Source organism: Oncorhynchus mykiss, chromosome 11 (assembly GCF_057628025.1).
Source record: "Oncorhynchus mykiss isolate SJ-2025 chromosome 11, ASM5762802v1, whole genome shotgun sequence".
In the NCBI taxonomy this organism is placed as follows: domain Eukaryota; kingdom Metazoa; phylum Chordata; class Actinopteri; order Salmoniformes; family Salmonidae; genus Oncorhynchus; species Oncorhynchus mykiss.
The window spans coordinates 63510299-63520390 of record NC_143032.1 but is presented as its reverse complement, the minus strand read 5'-3'; the positions used below and the strand labels follow the sequence as shown (position 1 = coordinate 63520390).

At 41.5% G+C, this 10092-nt stretch overlaps 1 pseudogene; it reads left to right on the top strand.

The window, feature by feature from the left end:
* The first annotated feature begins 2453 nt into the window (after window positions 1-2453).
* LOC110535086 (UDP-glucuronosyltransferase 2A3 pseudogene) lies at window positions 2454-8442 on the top strand (annotated as a pseudogene).
* Window positions 8443-10092: the final 1650 nt, after the last annotated feature.

Here is a 10092-nt window from a genome sequence, read left to right as displayed (position 1 = left end):
CTTATCTCTGCTTTACGTCATGCAGAAGACTTTTACATGAAAATACTTTTCCCACAATGGAAATGACCATTTAAAGATAGCACTGGCTTCAGAGATTTTTCAATTGCTCATCTGCAAAACATCACTGTGTGAGTAATGGAATGATACTTCAGGAGTGGCCATAACTAATCCATATGCAGATTTAGCTTTTAAATGATTTAACATTTGTTAATCTGTCACCTCGACTGTCATTTAACAATATGCATTTTTCCCTCCTGTGTTGAAGGGCATTCGTTATCTTACAAATACATTGAGGAATGTAGAATAGACCGAGAATGTTGTGTGTGTGTGTGTGTGTGTGTGTGTGTGTGTGTGTGTGTGTGTGTGTGTGTGTGTGTGTGTGTGTGTGTGTGAAAAACCATGTGGGTGATGATATCACTATAGCAACCCATCTATGACCAGAACAGTTGCCCAAGTACATAAGTTACTGTACTCTTGTTGGAGGGTGAGATCTTGAAAGGGGGAGCCTCAAACTCCCACATGTTGTGGAAAATTTGATCCAAGGATTAAGGCAGAGACCATTTAATGTTATAATACACTGCTCGAAAAAATAAAGGGAACACTAAAATAACACATACTAGATCTGAATGAATGAAATATTCTTAATAAATACTTTTTTCTTTACATAGTTGAATGTGCTGACAACAAAATCACACAAAAATTATCAATGGAAATCAAATTTATCAACCCATGGAAGTCTGGATTTGGAGTCACACTCAAACTTTAAAGTGGAAAACCACACTACAGGCTGATCCAACTTTGATCTAATGTCCTTAAAACAAGTCAAAATGAGGCTCAGTAGTGTGTGTGGCCTCCACGTGCCTGTATGACCTCCCTACAATGCCTGGGCATGCTCCTGATGAGGTGGCGGATGGTCTCCTGAGGGATCTCCTCCCAGACCTGGACAATAGCATCCGCCAACTCCTGGACAGTCACAGCCACATGAGGTCTAGCATTGTCTTGCATTAGGAGGAACCCAGGGCCAACCACACCAGCATATGGTCTCACAAGGGGTCTGAGGATCTCATCTCGGTACCTAATAACAGTCAGGCTACCTCTGGCGAGCACATGGAGGAAAAAGAAATGCCACCCCACACCATGACTGACCTACCGCCAAACCGGTCATGCTGGAGGATGTTGCAGGCAGCAGAACCTTCTCCACGGCGTCTCCAGACTCTGTCACGTCTGTCACATGTGCTCAGTGTGAACCTGCTTTCATCTGTGAAGAGCACAGGGCGCCAGTGGCGAATTTCTCTGGCAAATGCCAAACGTCCTGCACGGTGTTGGGCTGTAAGCACAACCCCCACCTGTGGACGTCGGGCACTCATACCATCCTCATGGAGTCTGTTTCTGACCGTTTGAGCAGACACATGCACATTTGTGGCCTGCTGGAGGTCATTTTGCAGGGCTCTGGCAGTGCTCCTCCTGCTCCTCCTTGCACAAAGGCGGAGGTAGCGGTCCTGCTGCTGGGTTGTTGCCCTCCTACGGCCTCCTCCACGTCTCCTGATGTACTGGCCTGTCTCCTGGTAGCGCCTCCATGCTCTGGACACTACGCTGACAGACACAGCAAACCTTGCCACAGCTCGCATTGATGTACCATTCTGGATGAGCTGCACTACCTGAGCCACTTGTGTGGGTTCTAGACTCCGTCTCATGCTACCACTAGAGTGAAAGCACCGCCAGCATTCAAAAGTGACCAAAACATCAGCCAGGAAGCATAGGAACTGAGAAGTGGTCTGTGGTCACCACCTGCAGAACTACTCATTTATTGGGGGTGTCTTGCTAATTGCCTATAATTTCCACCTGTTGTCTATTACATTTGCACAACAGCTTGTGAAATTGATTGCCAATCAGTGTTGCTTCCTAAGGGGACAGTTTGATTTCACAGAAGTGTGATTGACTTGGAGTTACATTGTGTTGTTTAAGTGTTCCCTTTATTTTTTTGAGCAGTGTAGAATAATCGTTAATACAAGCAGCTGCAGGGGAGATCCAGCTCTGATTTCACAGGGACCAACTCTAGGAAGAAATGGTTACATGTCCCTTATATATTGGGAGGTAATAATACAATAATGCTGTTACACAACAGTTCTTTCAATAGAATCAACAGTTCCGTAATACAATGGCCTTGTGTTACGGAGCAGCCTTCCCTGGAGTCTGTGAAAGGCATAATATCACAGTCCAACACCGAACATATCCCTTTAGAAGTTACAACAGCTCACCCCAAATTCTGCCACCACACACACACACATATAGAATGCATTGCCAAATGTGTGTGAATTATGACTGAGTAGATGATCTACTAATGAGTATTTATTATGCCAGGTGATTTGTAGATCAGTCAGTCTTGACCTGGCTGCAATGTTGAACAAGCTCCAGTGTCTACCAAATGTGTCTGATTGTTGTGGCATATCAATATGGATGAGCAACCTGGGAGCTTCCAGACAGAGGTAAAGGCAGATAGAACTCCCACCTGCAGAGACATGGACTGTCAGTCATGCTAAAGCAAATGTTTATATACAGTGCCTTCAGAAAGAAATCTCACCTCTTGACTTTTTCCACAAAAATAGTTTTACAGCCTGAATGTATAATGGATTAAATTGAGATGCTTTGTCGCTGGCCTAAACACAAGACCCCATAATGTCAAAGTGAAACATTTATACAAATGAATAAAACAATTTAAGCTGAAATGTATTGAGTCAATAAGTATTCAACTCCTTAGATATGGCAAACCTAAATAAGTTCAGGAGTAAAAATGTGCTTAACAAGTCACATAATCGGTTGCATGGACTCACTCTATGTGCAATAATAGTGTTTAACATGATTTTTGAATGACTACCTCATCTTTGTACCCCACACATCCAATTATCTGTTTGGTCCCTCAGCCGAGCTGTGAATTTCAAACACAGATTAAACCACAAAGATCAGGGAGGTTTTCCAATGCCTCGAGAAGAAGGCCACTTATTGGTAGATGGGTAAAAAAAAGAATACATGAAATATCCATTTGAGCCTGGTGAAGTTATTACACTTTGGATGGTGTATCAATACACCCAGTCACTACAAAGATACAGGCGTCCTTCCTAATTCAGTTGACGGAGAAGAAGGAAACCTCATTGATTTCACCATGAAGCCAATGGCGACTTTAAAAGAGTTACAGAATTTAATGGCTGGGACAGAAGACAACTGAGGATGGATCAACATTGTATTTACTCCACAATACCAATGTCACGGTCGTTATAATGCGGAGACCAAGGCGCAGCGTGATAAGCGTACATTCTTCTTTAATTAACGAAATAACACTGAAAGAACACTGAAAGAACACTGAAAGAACACTGAAAGAACACTGAAAGAACACTGAACAGACTATGAAAACAACAAAACGACCCATGAAGCTAATATGCATAGTGCAGACAGGCAACTAAACATAGACCAAGAACCCACAAAATACCCAAGGAATATGGCTACTTAAATATGGTCCACAATCAGAGACAATGATAAACAGCTGCCTCGGATTGAGAACCAATCTAGGCAACCATAGAAATATAAACACCTAGACTTACAAAAACTCAGAGATATACAAAACCCCCTAGACATACAAAACCCCCTAGAAGATACAAAAACTAAACAAACCACCCTCGTCACACCCTGACGTAATCAAAATAATAAAGAAAACAAAGATAACTAAGGTCAGGGCGTGACAACTAAGCTAATTTACAGAGTGAAAAGAAGGAAACCTGTACAAAATAAAAAATATTCCAAAACATGCTTCTTGTTTGCAACAAGGCAATAAAATAATACCGCAACTTTAGCAAAGCCATTAACTTTTTGTCCTGAGTCTAAAGTGTTATGTTTGGAGCAAATACAATACTACACATTACTTAGTACCACTCTCCATATTTTCAAGCATAGCGGTGGCTGCATCATGTTATGGGTATGCTTGTATTTGTTAAGGACTGGGGAGTTTTTCAGGGTAAAAAATAAACTGAATCGAGCTAAGCACAGGAAAAATCCTAGAGGAAAACCTGGTTCAGTCTGCTTTCCACCAGACAATGGGAAATTAATTCACTTTTCAGCAGGACAATAACCTAAAACACGAGTTTAAATCTACACTGTAGTTGCTTACCAAGAAGACAGTGAATGTTCCTGAGTGGCCAGGTTACAGTTACAGATCTATGGCAAGATATGAAAATGGTTGTTTAGCTAATTTGACAATGCTTGAAGAATGTTTTAAATAATAATGTGCAAATGTTGCACATTCCAGGTGTTGAAAGCTCTTGGAGACTTATCCAGAAATACTCACAGCTGTAATTGCTGCCAAAGGTGCTTCTACAAAATATTGACCCAGATGTGTGAATACTTATGTAAATTAGATATTTCTGTATTGTATTTTATATATATTTGCACAAATTTCTAAAAACACATTTTCAATTTGTCATTATTGGGTATTGTATGTAGATGGGTGAGGAAAAAATATATTTAATTAATCTTGAATTCAGGCTATAACACAATAAAATGTTGAATAAGTCGAGGGGTATGAATACTTTCTGAAGGCACTGTACAAGGGCCAGGGTCAGATTTACTGAGCATTTGTGTGTGTGTGTACAGCTTGCACGTATGTATACAGTTATATAAATACAAAATACACCTGCTATTTTCCAGAGGTAGAAAACCTATAGGAGTTTTAGAACAACATGTTAAAGTGTATAAACTCTTAAAATTGAAGACAGTTTCATGGTTCTAGCTTTGTGTTGTGTATTTTATTCCCTTCTGAAAATAGCAGGTGCAAACACTCTGGAAATCAATCTCCTCTGTTTTTATGCTTCAGCCCAGCTTCCTCCCTGTGTCTGCCTGTTTCCTTCCCCTATCTCTTTGCCTGTATGTTATACACATGAGAATCTACCCACCTTCTGCAGCCATCCACCCATCACACTGTGTACCCACCAGCATGTCAGTGTCCGCCCTCCCTCCTGTCTATTTTTCTGTCTGGTCGACTTTCTTTTTGTCTCCTTTCTGCCCAACATTACCAACCCACACTGCACTGACAGCCCACTCTCTACTGTTACTCACTCTCTCTAGTGGTGAAGTAGCTGCTCTTAGGTTGTCTGGCATGCTTGTTAGATTGGAACACCCCTTTGGCCTAGTGTTCTGAGTAGGCCTATTGTCTGCATGTGGCTAAGGACATCTGAAGTGCAAATAGAAGTTCAAATGTGCAAATATGGAGGAAGCAAGGGAGGAAACTGAAGACAGTGTACATTGACATCATGTTGCAGCTCTCCACAGTTCAAACACACTGCTGCTAAAATAATGAAAAGATTGGATGGAGATCCGACTGTTAAGCAAGACAATTTCATCATGCAGTAACAATAATGTGTTATTACAAGTCCCAGCAACAATGGTTTGTTTGAGAATGGCCTTGAATGGTCTCCTGACAGACTGCAGGTCCCCCGGAGGTCAGGGCCCCCAGATAGCATATACTGTAAACACGTTGCAGCTCTCCACCATGTTTTTATTGGGGATTTTCAAACAAATCATTTTCTGTATTTTACAAATGTTTTATTGAACTATTTTTAGAGGCAAAAATATGTACATGGACTGTATGTTTACAGAATCTGTTGTCAACTCCATCAGTGGCTTGTCAACTCCCTCATTGATGGCTAACCCCCTTAAGATATATTTTTTTGTCAGTATTCAGAAAAAATATTGTAATTACTGTTACACAACATATACTTAAACCATTTAGGTATTTGCTGTTCTAGACCTAAGGGATAATGTTTGCTTTATAAATTGTGTTTTTTGTTCTAGATATATAAAAACATGCTAAAATGCTAACAAAATAAGAAAAATAAGTTTGGAGATTTGTATTCCATGTTGGAATAATATAATGTTAGAATTAAACAATCAAGGCCTTTAAACACTTGGATAATAATTGTAAAAATGAAATACCTTTTGGTGTCTGATGGAGCTGATATAAATCTTTTAGTTGTATATTATGAAAAATAATAATAATTATTTGTTAGGTTCTTACTTTACATCAGGGGTCTCCAACCTTTTCAAGCACGAGAGCTACTTTTAACAAATGAAACATGTTGTGAGCTACAATTTTTATTTATTGCTTTCAAATAGGCTCATTCTTCTCTTCTCATCCCTGCCACTCTTATCCGGGTCCTTAGTGTACAAAAGAAAGAAGTGCACGTTTCTGTCAGTATACCTGGTGAAATAATGGTTAATAAACAACTCTAAGAGGGGCCCTATGAAATCTCAGATTTCCTCCACAAATTATATTTGACATGTTTCCCAAATTATGTTTACACAGTTAAATAGATCTGGTTTTAGAATGCTTTTGTTTTTCACTCTCAAAATTACAATTGTTCCATGTCAATGCTTAAATCTCAGCAGAAAGCCATTATGTTTACATCTGGAAGAAAACAAACACATTTGTATTTTTTGTGAAATTCCACTTTAACAGTTGTCTGAGTGGGGAGAGTAAAACTGAAAACTAGCTGTTATTGGCACTGGCAGAGAGGTTTGGAACTCTATTTCTTAATGGTCTATTAACAATTTTACCGCCTGGTGATGTCACCAGGCAGGCCAAAATTCCAACCCACCAAAACAGGCAGAAATTTCAGGCGGTCTATTCAAACAAACAGCTATTACGCTAAAAGAGCATTATCATAATTGTTACAATATTATTCCAACCTCACAGTGTACAATCATCCTTCAAGCCAGGTGTGTGTGCCAACGATTTATACACTGATGATGGCCTGAGGCTGAAACGTTTGTTTTGTTTTCACCTTTTGGGGCATCGTGATGTTTTAATTAACATCTCACTATTCCAGCACAATTTCAACCAACATTTCAACATCATCAAATCACCTATGCTTAGTGTAATACAGTGACAAATAAAAGATTGTGTCCAATTAACCTAAGCTACATTTGATATGGCTGTTCATGGTTCTGATTTGTGTCTGTGTGAGTGCGTTCATGCAAGTAGAAAAACATGTTGACACCCTACTGATAGAGAAATGCCAATGACATCATCCTGTCGACAAAACGGTCTATCACTCTGTCATACAGTGCACGTTTAAAAATGTTTATGTCCTAGGCTACCTGGCTAAAATGCTTGCTCGCTAGCCTAACTTCCTTTCATGGGCAACGTTAGCTAGTTAACATGAGCCTTCTACATCTAGCTACATAATGAACTTCCATCCTTTCAGCCACACCTGTTGCTGACAGGTGTTTAAAATCGAGCACACAACCATGCAATCTCCATAGACAAGAAGTAGAATGGCCTTATGGAAGAGCTCAGTAACTTTCAACGTGGCACCGTCATAGGATACCCCCTTATCAACAAGTCAGTTCATCAAATGTTTGCCCTGCTACACCAGTCAACTGTAAGTGCTGTTACTATGAAGTGGAAACGTCTAGGATTTTGGAATGAGATGAAGCAGGCGTCCACATCCACTACATGACCAAAAGTATACCCCAGGAGCAAAGTTAGACAAAATTACTTTTCTTGAGAGGGTAAAAATGTCTTATTTGCAAATCGCATATCTCCTAAACTCTAGCTAAACTTTGTCACTTTGACACTGACATTCACTACATGACGTTCTTCCAGGCAGCAGACATTTGACTCATAATGAATTACTTTATCTTTGATTTCCCGAGTCCTACCATGCCAACGGGGTCTACATGGGCAGCTTCCAGTGCAAGCCCTCCAAGTCACTTCCCCAGGACATGGAGGAATTTGTCCAGAGCTCCGGGGACCATGGGGTCATCATTATATCCCTGGAGACCTTGTTTGGACAGTTTCCTGAGGACATCCCTGAGGACATCACCACGACATTCGCCAACTTCCTCAGAAGGTCATCTGGAGGCACGCTGGGAAGAGATCCGCCTCCATGTGCAACAACACCTTACTGGTGGGCTCTCACAGAACGACCTCCTGGGGCACCAACGGAGTCCAGGAGGCCATCTACCAAGGTGTCCCCGTAGTCAGCCTCCCGTTGATCTTCGACCAGCATGATAACCTCAACAGGATGAGGGCAAAGGGAGTGGCTAAGATAGTGGACATCGCCACCTTAGACAGAGATGTCTTCCTGCAGGCCGTGAAGGCTGAGCTCTATGTGCCATCCTACAGGGAGAACATGCAAAGGCTGTCCAGGCTGCACATGGACCAAATAATTAAGCCACTGGACTTTGCAATGTTCTGGATCAAGTTTGTGATCTGGAACAAAGGAGCAGCTTATCTGAGGAGAGTCCTACAAGATATTCTGATTCACCTACCACTCTTTTGATGTCATAGCCACGCTGCTAGCAGTTATGTTGCTCATAACGCTGGTTAGCATTTTAGCTGTAAGGTTTTTATGGTGTAAGGTGCTTTGTAGGAGGAAAGTAAAACATGAATGATACAGATGTGTTTTGAGGCTTTCATTCGGATATCAATATATTCTAAAATTATCAATACATCCATTATTATCAAATATTCAATATATAATTTGCTGGTAGTCTTTCTAAAACCTTTTTTTCTGCCAAATCCAAAAGAATGCTCCAATAATTTATGCTAGTATTTAAAATTATACAGCTTTGGCAATATACAGTGGGGAGAACAAGTATTTGATACTCTGCCGATGTTGCAGGTTTTCTTACTTAGAAAGCATGTAGAGGTCTGTAATTGTTATCATAGGTACACTTCAACTGTGAGAGACGGAATCTAAAAAAGCCAGAAAATCACATTGTATGATTTGTAAGTAATTCATTTGCATTTCATTGCATGACATAAGTATTTGATACATCAGAAAAGCAGAACTTAATATTTGGTACAGAAACCTTTGTTTGCAATTACAGAGATCATACGTTTCCTGTAGTTCTTGACCAGGTTTGCAGACACTGCAGCAGGGATTTTGGCCCACTCCTCCATAGAGACCTTCTCCAGATCCTTCAGGTTTCGGGGCTGTCGCTGGGCAATACGGACTTTCAGCTCCCTCCAAAGATTTTCTATTGGGTTCAGGTCTGGAGACTGGCTAGGCCGCTCCAGGACCTTGAGATGCTTCTTACGGAGCCACTCCTTAGTTGCCCTGGCTGTGTCTTTCGGGTCGTTGTCATGCTGGAAGACCCAGCCATGACCCATCTTCAATGCTCTTACTGAGGGAAGACGGTTGTTGGCCAAGATCTCGCGATACATGGCCCCATCCATCCTTCCCTCAATAAGGTGCAGTTGTCCTGTCCCCTTTGCAGAAAAGCATCCCCAAAGAATGATGTTTCCACCTCCATGCTTCACGGTTGGGATGGTGTTCTTGGGGTTGCACTCATCCTTCTTCTTCCTCCAAACACGGTGAGTACAGTTTGGACCAAAAAGCTCTATTTCTGTCTCATCAGACCACATGACCTTCTCCCATTCCTCCTCTGGATAATCCAGATGGTCATTGGAAAACTTGCCTGGACATGCGCTGGCTTGAGCAGGGGGACCTTGCGAGCACTGCAGGATTTTAATCCATGACGGAGTAGTGTGTTACTAATGGTTTTCTTTGAGACTGTGGTCCCAGCTGTCTTCAGGTCATTGACCAGGTCCTGCCGTGCAGTTCTGGGCTGAACCCTCACCTTCCTCATGATCATTGATGCCCCACGAGGTGAGATCTTGCATGGAGCCCCAGACCGAGGGTGATTGACCGTCATCTTGAACTTCTTCCATTTTCTAATAATTGCGCCAACAGTTGTTGCCTTCTCACCACGCTGCTTGCCTTTTGTCCTGTAGCCCATCCCAGCCTTGTGCAGGTCTACGATTTTTCCCCTGATGTCCTTACACAGCTCTCTGGCCTTGGCCATTGTGGCGAGGTTGGAGTCTGTTTGATTGAGTGTGTGGACAGGTGTCTTTTATACAGGTAACAAGTTCAAACAGGTGCAGTTAATACAGGTAATGAGTGGAGAACAGGAGGGCTTCTTAAAGAAAAACAGGTCTGTGAGAGCCAGAATTCTTACTGGTTGGTAGGTGATCAAATACTTATGTCATGCAATAAAATGCAAATTAATTACTTAAAAATCCGAGGGTGATTGACCGTC